General features: G+C 54.4%; 1 protein-coding gene across 2 annotated transcripts in view; it reads left to right on the top strand.

Moving 5' to 3' along the window:
• The window catches only part of LOC113203946 (diuretic hormone class 2), a 97932-nt gene that overhangs the window by 14700 nt on the left and 71802 nt on the right, over positions 1-11430 (top strand). The gene's annotated exons all lie outside the window — the stretch shown is intronic.

Genomic DNA, 11430 nt, shown 5'->3' with positions numbered 1-11430 from the left:
AGAGAGAGAGAGAGAGAGAGAGAGAGAGAAAGAGAGAGAGAGAGACCACCACTTGGCGGCGGAAGTTAGGAAAGTTAGTTTGGTTTGTCGCTTCGGGCAAAGGTTTGTCTTCCATGCTCCCCCTCCCCCCTCCCCCAGTGGCCCACGCCACGCGCCCACCCTACTCGCCGCCACCAGCTTCCCGTCGAGCGGAGCGACGTCTCCGACGCGACGAGTTTGGACAGGCCTCCCCTCCCTCCTCCCCCCCCTCTGGGCCTGATTCAAGTTCTTTCGAAAAATGTATCCCCTTTGTAAAGGGAGACTCAACATTCTACTCTTTCTCTCCTTCCACCCGCCCCCGCCCACTTACCCCCACGCGGCTAGTCCTCATCTTTTCCGCTCAGTTTCCCCGTCCTATTCCTGTCCCCTTTCCTGTTCCCACCGCGCTCTCTCGTCGACCCCCCGGCCCGGTCGCCTGTTGAACAGGGTGGCTTGGCAACGAATTGCACATACCACCGCCCCGCCCCGCCCCGCCCCGCCCCGGCCCACCCAGCCACACCCAGCACGTACACACGGGCGGGCTCCCGCGGGCAACTCAACACGTAGCAGTCTCTCCAGCAAAGTGTTTGCTGCACACATTCAACCCATTGTGGGTCCTAGCGGGAGGCACGCGCTGGCGCCCCGAGTGGCTTGGCGGCGCGGGGCGCGGCGGGAGCAGGGTGGGCGCGGTGAAGGGGGGCGAGCACCCGCGCCGTCTCCCCCCCCCCTTCTGAGCGTGGCATTTCGCTGTTAATTCATTGTACTTCCCGTTCGTGCGTTTCACCCTAAAACCCCTCGTCGACGATGAGGTAAACGCGCAAAATAAAAAGCAAGTGTGGGGTGGGAACGCAGGGGGAACAAAATCCGGATATGGGATTCGTTTCGATGGCGTGGTGGCCGGCCGCCCGGCCGTGACCAGCCGAGACCCAATCTCTCCACGCAGCCCGGCCTCTCCCCGCCCCCCATCCCGCATGGCGCCATGGCCCACCACCACGGTCCATGCCGGCGGCCCATCAGCTTTGCGGCTAATCTGTTTTCAAGACGCCACACAAAAAGGCTGGAGGAGGCTCGCTAAGGCGGGGCGCGTGGCGGGGCGGGCGAGCGGGTGTTCGTGACGTCATGGGTTGCGGGGCGGGGCTGGGCGGGGCCCGTTCTGCCGCGGAGTCTCCCCTGCCGACGCCCCCTTCGGCCTTGCCCCCCTTGTCCCCTCGCCGTCTCGACGCCTTGAGTGTGAATTGGGAGTAGCCCACTCACTCGACAGCAGTGGTCAGCGGAGAGGACGGCCCGAGGTCCCGAGGACGGGCCTCCCGGCGGGCGGAGGGTCAGCCCCTTCGGGGGCTGCGGGGCGAGGCGGGGTGGTGGGCAGCGAGTGGGCCCGGTGCGTGTCAATGAGACGCCCGCCCCGGCCGCTGGCCCCTGGCGCTCATGTGCCGTGAGCCCATCACGGCCGGCCAGCGCTTGATGGGCCAGCCCCTTTAGTGTAAGGGCCCTAAGGGCCTTGGAGACCGTCGGCGCGAGATTATGTGACTGAACTGATGGGCCGTTTGGATGACCGAACTGATTCTTTCATGTTGCCCTCCGTTACCATCTGTCGCTAACCCATACCTCGCCGCTCTCGACTGCATTCAGTTTTTCTGGAACAAGCCTTACTCGCTACCTCTGTCCTTGTCGATGGCATTAGCTCACTGTTTCTGAATTGCAAACCCCAACAACACAAAACATCAATGGCGCACAATAAGGGCCGCGGAGCGAGGCGGGCGGGTCGCAGCACTCCTCGAGGAGCAGCTCGGATTGCATGAAATGTTTGGCTCGTCGAGCTCTGATGTTGGCCCATCAAAGGTTTCCCCGCCTGCTATGTGCTCTTGACGACTTAAATAAATTATTTCTGCAAGCCGCCGCCAGCGCCCGCTCCTCAGGCCAAAGTTTCGCTCACACGGTGTGCCGCGCTGCGCAGCCGCGCTGCAGCGGAGTGGAGTACCCACTTGTATATAACTTTTCACTTACCTCCGTACCTCCGGCCGGAGTGGCGGGGCGCGGCGGGCCGTTACAGGCTGGGCGTCAACAGGCTATACACGTGTGAAAGTTGCCGGGGTGGAGCCGATGTGGAGCGCGGGGCAGCGCGGCTAGTATAGCGTAGAGTGATAAAGTCTGAGCGCCGCGATACAGCAGCGTTGCTGTTCGTTCATCCGTGTGCAGTTTTCCTTTTGCAGGAACACTTCACTCGACAAAAACTTCATGTCCAGTTTGTATGGGGGTGTAGTCCGACCTTACTCATCATACTTAACGTTTTGATCAGTTTTGAATACAACTCTTAGTCCCCATCATTCCCTTTCTAGTTACTCGCTGCGCGGGGAATGGGGACAGAGGGTGTCCCCCGCCTTCGCTGTGATGACTCTTTGTGATTCCCCGTCCCGCCGCCGCCGGCCCGCCCCCGACCGCCCTCGCCCGCCCCCGGCCGTCGTCCCCCGCGCACCCGCCCCCACGGGAACGCGCGCCGGCTCTGACAACAACAGCAACAACTAAGTTGAGAAGGACCGACCGGATCCATCTGCGGCCAACGAGACGTCTCCGCGAAATGTGTTTCGGATGGGATGGGCCGGGCTGGCGGCGCGCCAGGCCAGCAACTTTGCCTGGGCGCTGGAGAGACCAGGGTGGGGGCACTTGTAGCACGGCAGCAACAGCAGGGCGGAGGGGGAGATCAGTTTGCTGTATTTGAATTTATCGCGCCAATTTTCATTCTGCCATCCTTGTCGCACCGCTGGACTGGGTGTAGTTGAGAAACCCCCCCTGGGGAAGAGGGTCCGAGACAGGATGATGGGGTGGGGAGAGGAGCGAGGAGGAGGCAGAAACGGGGAAGGCGAAACGAAGAGTAGAAGAGAGACTAAAAGAGGAGGAGGAGGATGGGGAGAAGGATAGAAAGAGGAGGAGGGGGAGACGGAGGAGGGAGAGAAAGGGAGAGAAGAGAAGCGACCCAGGGCTGGCAGGCGGGCCCCACCTGTCTGACTTTCACAGAGCGGGGCAGTCCGGAGGCTAGCCACGGGGCTAAGCGACTAAGCGAGGGAAGGTGCGGGGTGCGCGAGCATGACGGCGGCCGGTGTTACTCGTCTCTCCTCTCTCCCGCTGACTCGCGCGCGCTCTCTCTCTCCTTTCCTCTCCCTTCCCTCGCATCTGAGCCATAAGCAGCTATCTCCCTTACTCGGCCGCCCCGGCCCCGCGGCTCCAGCTGCTGGACAGCTATTGTCCAGTCGCAGACTCCAGCGCCGGGCGGAGCCCTGAGCCACTGCGTTTCCATCGTATGCCTCTGTGTGCCGTCGTATGCCACACTGTAAAAATTAGTTGTTAAAAAACAGCTCAGTTGTTTGCCAACAGCTCAGTTGTTCGAGAACAACAGAAGTTGTTGAAAAACAACTACGTTTGTTGTCAATGCATTGTTGATATTGGACTATTGGACACCATTTTGTTTTTGCTGACTTTTTTTATTCCTGTTACTGGACAACTGTTGCTGTTATTTGACAAACGAAGCTGTTGCACGAGTCAGTTAAAAACTTAACACTGAGTCAGTTAAAAACTTAACAAACGAATTTGTTGTTAAGTGACAACAATTTTTTTTTTTTTGCAGTGCACTGTGTGCCACTGTTAGTGTGGATTCAGAGTTCACGAAACGCAAGCGTTATTTTCACGCTAGGCGTGATTTTCACGCTTCGTAAGCTTCACGCAGCCAATCAGGGATCGACTTTCATCCGCTTTCATCACGCCGGGCGTGAAAATCACGCTTTGCGTGAGAATCACGCTCGCTTTTAGGGAACTCTGAATCCACCTTTAGCAACTGTGTGCCACTGTTAGCCACTGTGATCCATTGTGTACTACCGTGTACCACTGTGTGGTACTGTGTGCCAGCCGCGCTCTTGGCACTCGAAAAAAAAAGAATCCCTCTCGGTCACTCGGGCGAACTGAATGGGCCCAAAGAGAATCACGATACGTTCTTCTGCCGAGAAAGAGAAGATCCCTGCCCAGTCAGACAGAAAAGAAAGCGGTTGTCTGGAGGGCAGAACTGGGGCAAAAGGGACAACCAAAACCAGTGCTTTTCTACGGTACTTACTTACGTTTTGAGAAAGCGAAGTGTATATTACACTTAAACACACAGGAATAGTGAAACAATCCACACACCTGCGCACAAAAATGGTCCTTGAAAGTTGGAACTTTCCAGTTGTTGCAATTAAATTTTCGACCATGCATAGCGGACCTCTACAGAAAACTGGGTACCGTCGCTTTCAATCGATAGGACCCCCCCCCCCCCCCCAGGCGAGATTCGCCACTGGCTACCTCGTCGAAAGGGCGGCTTAGAGCATCCGCCCTCTACAAATGTATGTCTGGAGTTGCCTTCTATTTCGAATCCGGCGTAGTCTATCACCGCTCGTTTTTATTTCTCGTCAGTGATCCATTTGTTTGGTTTATTTTTTATGTCGTGATCAATATCATCCTAAAAAACGTAAAACACCAATAATAAGAAAGGATATAAATCTGCGAGTGCTTGCGTCAAAGGAATATAAACCATTGAAGCCGTTTGGCGGCATTATCGGACTCTTCGTCAAACATTTACTCAGCAGATGGAGGCCTGGCCCGGCCTGACCGCGCGACGGCAGACGGCGCGCCGAAGCGCCGCGTTCCTGAGATAGAAACTTGGAGGTCGAGAAAGAGGAGGAGGAAGAAAAACCACTGTGGAGCGCATACCTACGAGGGCGGCGTGTAGTGACGGGACCTGCTGCCTGCCTTGTTGTTTCTAATCTGAAAAGCCTATTCACGAGTGCGGCCGAGCCACGCCTGGCCGCGCCGCGCTGAAGAACAAGTTGTCCGAAGCCGTCCGGAAAGGTCCTCCGCCGCCTCGCACTGCTGACGCGCTCCCTAAACTCCCCTTCTTCTGCCTCCGCTTCTTTACTCGTCTCCTTTCTTCTCGTCGTTAAATGTCGCCTGGGTTTGGCGACAGGCCTAAAAGGAAGAGGTCGACTCAATGCAGTGCGGCGGCGCCGCCGATAAAAAAAATAAAAATAAAAAAAGCAGAATAATTTCTACGACAAAAAGTACCCCCTCCCTCTCTCCCCAGCCAGGTCTAATACTCCCACTGTGTGTCCCGGCCCCGGCCGGCCCGGCCCGCTGGTACCGCTTATCGTGGCGGCACATAGCTCTCCCCCTCCTCCCTTCTCACACTCCCCTTGCCGCACCCCCGCCCCTCAACACGTCCCTCCCCCCTCCCACACGCGTCTGCATCCGATTTTCCAGGCCAGCAGCCTTCGGTCCCCTTATTTTTGTAAAGCCGACCCCCGCCGTCAGCAGCTTGCCGCAGCTGTTCAGCCGGGCCCTGGCTGCAGCTGGGCGCCGTCTGCATCGTGATCACGAGGCACGAGGCCCGGCCCGGCAGCTGCTGTTCGGTGGGGCACCTTCCCTACGGGAAACGGGAGGCTTAGATGGCCGTCCGAGGTCTTTCGCTTTTTTGTTACTTTTTGTCTCCCTCAGCACCGGTGTCGAGTGTCGGCAGCGTGGGAGGGGCGGGCTGGGGCCATGGTCGTGGGGAGGGTGTTGGTGGGAAGGGTGGGCGAGGGAGGGGTCCCGTCCGCGGCGCGTTTGAAACAAGTTGTAAAGGAGGCGCCTTCCTTGTATACACCAATATGTAATAACCACTCGCGCCCGGCACCGCCGGCCCCGCTCCGCAGCGCCTTGCAGTCTCCGACAGATTTACGGCTTCATTATGGCCCCGGGTCCTGCAGACGCAAACACAAGGCAGAAGCCTCGGCGCGTGTCGTCTTGTGGACCTAAGGGCAAGGCCGGGCGCGTGGGCATGGGCGGGTGGCCTGTGTTGTGGCATCTCTCAACACGGTCGGTAGGTAGGGTGTGCACAAGAAAAAATAGGGAAGCTGTACATTAGTTTAATAACTAAAGCTAATAATTAGTTGGCAGAGTGTGACAGCTAATGCCTGTAAGAACCCAGAGATAATGTGCATAAACTTGTAAATGGCTGGGTAATGCATTTTTTGCAAGTTTTGACCATTTTTACCATCGTCATTTTTTGTGCGAGAGCGCAAGGATGTTTGTAAACCACGAGCCCCGGGGCAAGTTGTGCTCCCTTTCTCTTCCCACCGAAATGATGACGTGTGGCTTCCTATTTCGCGACCATTCCGTGGAAACTCATAACCACCGGTTGGTTGGCGGGGGTGTTTCTGAACACAACAAGTTGTCTCATCCCGCGGCGGGCCGGCGCGGCGGGTGCGCGGCCTCGTAAATTTGGCAACTTGTCCGCCAACTGCCCGCGCGCCCTGCCCTATGCGGGCGTTTTGTTTTGTCGTGAATAGAGCTTGGGGTGGCGGGCGGGCTGCTCGCGGCGGGACTCTGCCGCCGGAACACAGCCGCTAACCGACACACAAAAGGAGACTGCCTCCCTGCTTTTAATCAGCGCTATTGCTTTGACACTTCAGCGTAAGAGTTTTGGTCTCACCCAAGAGTGACCCTCGAGTGGCACCTTCGTGCGGTCACACTGTCCCTCGTCGTCGCTCCGCCCTGCGGCCCGCGGCCCGCGGCCTGCGACTCGCCGAAAGCCTACACCAGAAATACTTGTGAGGGCGGTTATACAGGAATTTTTTTATGATGTTTTAAAACTACAACTTAAAAGTCTAAAATTACAAGCACTATGCATCGACTTGGAATTCATTGACGATCAAAAATGGGCTGTCGTAAATTTACAACATATTCTGCTAATCATAAATATAAAACATACTGCAAATTTACAAAGATATTTTTCACTGAGACCGACATCTCTGCTCGAGCAGCACGCTCGTCTCCAAGGCTGCCGCTGACGAATGCACCAACATACAAACCCTTTTAGGGTCTACGAGCGCCGGCCACCTCCCTAGTGTTTGGCTGAGGCGTGGTGGAGGTTGTGGTGGTGGCGAGGAGCGCTCAAAGAGCAGCAGCTCGTGTTCATCCCGGTACCCCGAGCCGTTTACAGCGTTGCCCGTCCGTGTTGAGACCTGACCTGCCGGTCCAGGGGTCATGTCTAGCTCCAGGGCACGCCCCTCCAAGCCCCGAACCCCCCGACCCATAGCCCTTCCGCATACCGTCGATGAACAATTAGGATAATTATTTCCATAATTAGGGAAATATGCTGCGTACTGCCTTCCCTATTTTCGAGAAACAGAAACTATGCTCTACTCTCTCACCTTATTCCAGAGTTAAGAACCTGCAACTTCGACTTCACTGAAAAAAAATCTTCGGCGTTTTTTGGGGTTGTTTCTCATGAAACGAATCAATTGATTTTTTTTAAATGTTATTTGACCACACTGAAAAATATCCTCGTAAATTTTCAAGATATTACATAATTAAATATTAACAAAATATGTTGTAAACTTACGACGGCTCACTCTAGCTTGTCTACGAAATCAACACTTAATGCTTGATTTTAAATTGCTATTTTACGACTCGCTTCATGGATTTTTCTCATAAAACGTACTAACATTGCAATATGCGTTGAAACGTCGAAACAAAGAAACTACTAAAAATGTTCTTTTGAAAAGAGGCTTGCCTGCAGGCGCAACGCGCAATAATCGCGCTCAAACTCCATGGAAACATTTTTCAGACGAGCACAGCACTAAATCACACACTTTGGCTCGGCTTGGTTATTTTCTTAGCCCCGGCGCGTCCGTCCCGCATCACCACCATGAAGGAAAAGTTTTGGGTGCACGTGGGTGGGTGTGGGTGAGCTGTGGCTGGTCGGAGGGAGGAAGGAGTGGAAGCGCGCTGGTCGTCGTCGCGCACAACCGATAAATTCTCATTTCATAAACGTTATTGATGACGAATAATTCTCTATTTAAAAGTTTGGCGCGGGTACGAGATACCCCGGATCCAATCCCGACGCTGGCGGACGAGGCGTGCTGTGCTGGCAGACGGGGGCAGACTGCGGCGGTGGATGCGATCAGGGCAGTGACGGTGCATGGGCAGACCAGCAAGGCCTATAATTGACTAGACGAAGTTTGTTGTCACAACTTCACATTGGCGCACTGCCCGACCTACAACCCCGACCCGTATACGGTGCACGATCACGATCCCTAGCCTCGGATGGAAAATCAGGTCGGTCCAGTAAAAACGAGCCCGTAAAGTTCAAGTTACTTAAGTAATAATGTAAAAGTTCTTTTAGCGCTTTTTGGTTGAGCTATAACACGCTGTTAATTGTGATAATATTATTCTTAAGCTGATACGGGGCTTAGATCCTCACGCAATGCGCACGAGTAGCTCACATTACCTAAAAGTAAAACAGAGCCAGAGCAACGATGGGCGATTGCGCTTGCCTCACATTAGCGTATAACGTGATGGTACACTGACAAAGTGCTCTCTATTAGCTAATGAGAGGCACCGTGCTCAATGCTAAAGTATAGCAGGCTCACACTTGTTTCATCAGTGTAAATGGGTCACATGTATTGTTTTCAAGCAGCAAAACCACGGCCCCCCCCCCGTTATCTTTCAAGAAATTTGTGTAAAACCATAATTCCGTTCACAGTCTTCATCTTCAAAACCCGTATCGTGAGTCGAGGAAGCAATAACTCAATTTTTTTTCGAGAACTTGCCGGAACTTGCTTTAGCTCTACTTCAAAACTATGATGTTTGTCACTTTTGGTAACCAAAGTTACCGCTTTTCTGCGGGGTGGGGTCTGCGGGGCTCCCACAAAGTTGCCCACTTGTCACCAGGCCCGTGTCGGTTCCCGTCCGGATTCGACTCTGCTTGAGAAAGTAATTGCAAAGCACTCCATGCTGTTTCTTCATCCTTTTTCGGCCCGACCACCTCCACTGGTGCGCCGCGCGCAGCTGGCCGGCCGCCGCCTCCACCACCCTCGCTGCCCCCGCCACCCGCTCTGTGTACGACTGTCTCATAAATATCAGGAATAATAAGCTGGTTTATAACGTCCTCAAGGCGGGTGCGAAGGGTGTATGAGGGGAGAGGGGATGGGTGGAGTAATTAAAATTATTAATTGGTTTCGCTTTGGCCGTCTCTGATTTGCAAAGGACGGACGGGACGGGAGGGGGTCGCTCCGTCGTGAGCCGAGAAGGCGCGGCCCGGCTCGGCCGCCACGTCACAGCCACCTGTGCAAATCAGCTAAGGCACGGTGGATTGGGGAGGGAGTTGGGAGGGGGGAGGGGGCGGCAGTAGGCCGTCTTTGTGGACAGTCTCCTCTCACCCTAGCTCTCGCCTCTCTTGATCGGAGCCAATTGATGTAGAAGAGGGGGAGGCACGGGGAGGGCGAGAGATGGGGGGGGGGGGAGGCACAGTTTGACTTTTAACGAAGCGGCCACCTGACCTTGGCGGTGTTCTTGCCCCGCGTGCTACGTGCGTGAGGTGCATCCGTCCTGCCTTGTGGTGGTAGTTGGTAGTGGTTGGTGGTCGTGGTGGTGGTCTTGATCGTAGAGGTGGTCGTGGTTCGGTTGTTGCTAGTGGGTGGTGGTCGGTGGTGGTCATGATAATAATAGGCGACACTATGGCTCTTTGTTACATTGTAAACATTGCCATAGCGTCCGAAAGTCTGATTCTTGCGGCCGATACGGGCCCGGGGCGCGTGGAGTCACGACATGCAAGGACGACGTGTTTTGTTGTGACGGACAGGACACGCAAACAGCTCGGCTACCTGGCGCGACGCACTGCCCTGCCAAAAGTAGAGGGTGCTTCTCTTTGCACCACACTGCCCCAACCATAACGGCGTGATTCAATTGGGAACCAATTATTTCCCTAATTGAAACACGATTGGAACCAAATCAAAATATTTTCTAAATTGACACACCCGCACATTAATTTTGAAAATGAAGCAAGCAAAGCAGGGAGAGAAAGGGCTTGCCTCACTCGTAAATCGCACGAGCCCCGCGCAGCTAATGAAAGGTACTTAAACGGATGGAAGAGGACTTGGTTGTTGGACTTACGGATGTTGCAAAGGTGAGCAAGACTGAACACCAGATTCAGAGGCCTTACACCATCAGAGGTACGCGGGATTCGAACCCACAACACCGAGTTCCGAGTCAATTTGACAGTTACAGCGACCCTGCCACCAGAGCTACCCAGCCAACGGAGATGAACCGTGTTCGAATTCTATTTGAACTTCATGTACACCCTGAGGTCTTACACCAACGCCAAGCATAAAGCGAAAAATGTTGCCAAAGGCTGGCGTCGAACCATCGACCTCCGACGCTCGGGGTGGACGCTCTACAGGCTGAGCCACAGACACGCGTACAGGTGTGTGAATATTTTGTCGCTTATCTACAAGTGTGTGATTTTTTTCACATACCTGCAGGTGACATTTGTACCCTTGGATTTCCAGTGAGAATCCTTCCCCATAGAGTGATGGGATTTGCGTGACTGTGGACAAGGGGAGCTCTCGCTGTGGAGACGGTGCTAGAGGGCGAAAGGGGGGGGGGAGGCGAGTGACATGTCCTGTTCCTGTGCGCTGGCCGCCGCGGTGCGCAGACAGTTGACAGCGAGGGCGCCTCTCAGTGCTCCCGCTGCGGGATGCGAGTGGGATGCACGGGGACCGTGACCACAACGGCTGGCTGCTTTGGTTCCGACGTTATTCGGCAGAGGCCAAGGCCGGGTGTGGCGGGGTGGGATGTGGGGGGCGGGGTGGGCCAGGACCTCAGGACCCCCCCCGGGGGCCGGCGCCCGCCGCCCCTCGCTCAAACCCGGCACATGCCTCGAGCACCCCACCGAGTCGCCCGTCCAGACTGTGGCTCTCCCCCTCTCACCGCTGCTCAACTAGCCCAAAACCAAAGGAAATCGGTGTGATATCGTGATTATTGGAGATAAATGTGTACAATAGTTACAATCTAGATTGTTGTTTTCCCTTTAAGGGGGAATTTAACGCCCAAATAGCATTTGGAGGTTCTGAGTCATTAAAGTTCCAGAGATGGAATCTGGGGGTATATTTTTGGCTGAGCCTTTAATTTATTGCAAGGAATGGCTTATCACATAAGTAATATCGGAATACCAAATTAAAGTTTAAAGTTGTGTACTTATATTTCCATATGATATCATCTCACTTGGGACATCATTTTTCAATTTATGATGTAATTCTCGGGCAAACTAGTATTACCAATGTGTAGTGCAAATCTTTTCCATAAAAAACAGAGGTCCAGATTCCATGTCTAGACCTACAGTGCCCTAGAAATTGATTTTTTTGGCAAATGTACCAAAACCGAGACCAAAACAGCTTTTGGGGCGATAAAAGCCTCCTTAATTGACTAGATCTTGGTGATCTGTTCACATAACGATGCAACATGTAGACTCCCTCCTTAGACCCCAGAGCGCTGCCAAGCACACTACTTCAACAGGTGGCCGGCCCCTCTATTTTTTGCTGTCCCTATGACATCAGCCCGGAGTTGAGTTGGCCT

Source organism: Frankliniella occidentalis, unplaced genomic scaffold (assembly GCF_000697945.3).
Source record: "Frankliniella occidentalis isolate FOCC.00 unplaced genomic scaffold, Focc_3.1 Scaffold94, whole genome shotgun sequence".
NCBI classification, from domain to species: domain Eukaryota; kingdom Metazoa; phylum Arthropoda; class Insecta; order Thysanoptera; family Thripidae; genus Frankliniella; species Frankliniella occidentalis.
This window is presented reverse-complemented; position numbering and strand designations above follow the sequence as displayed.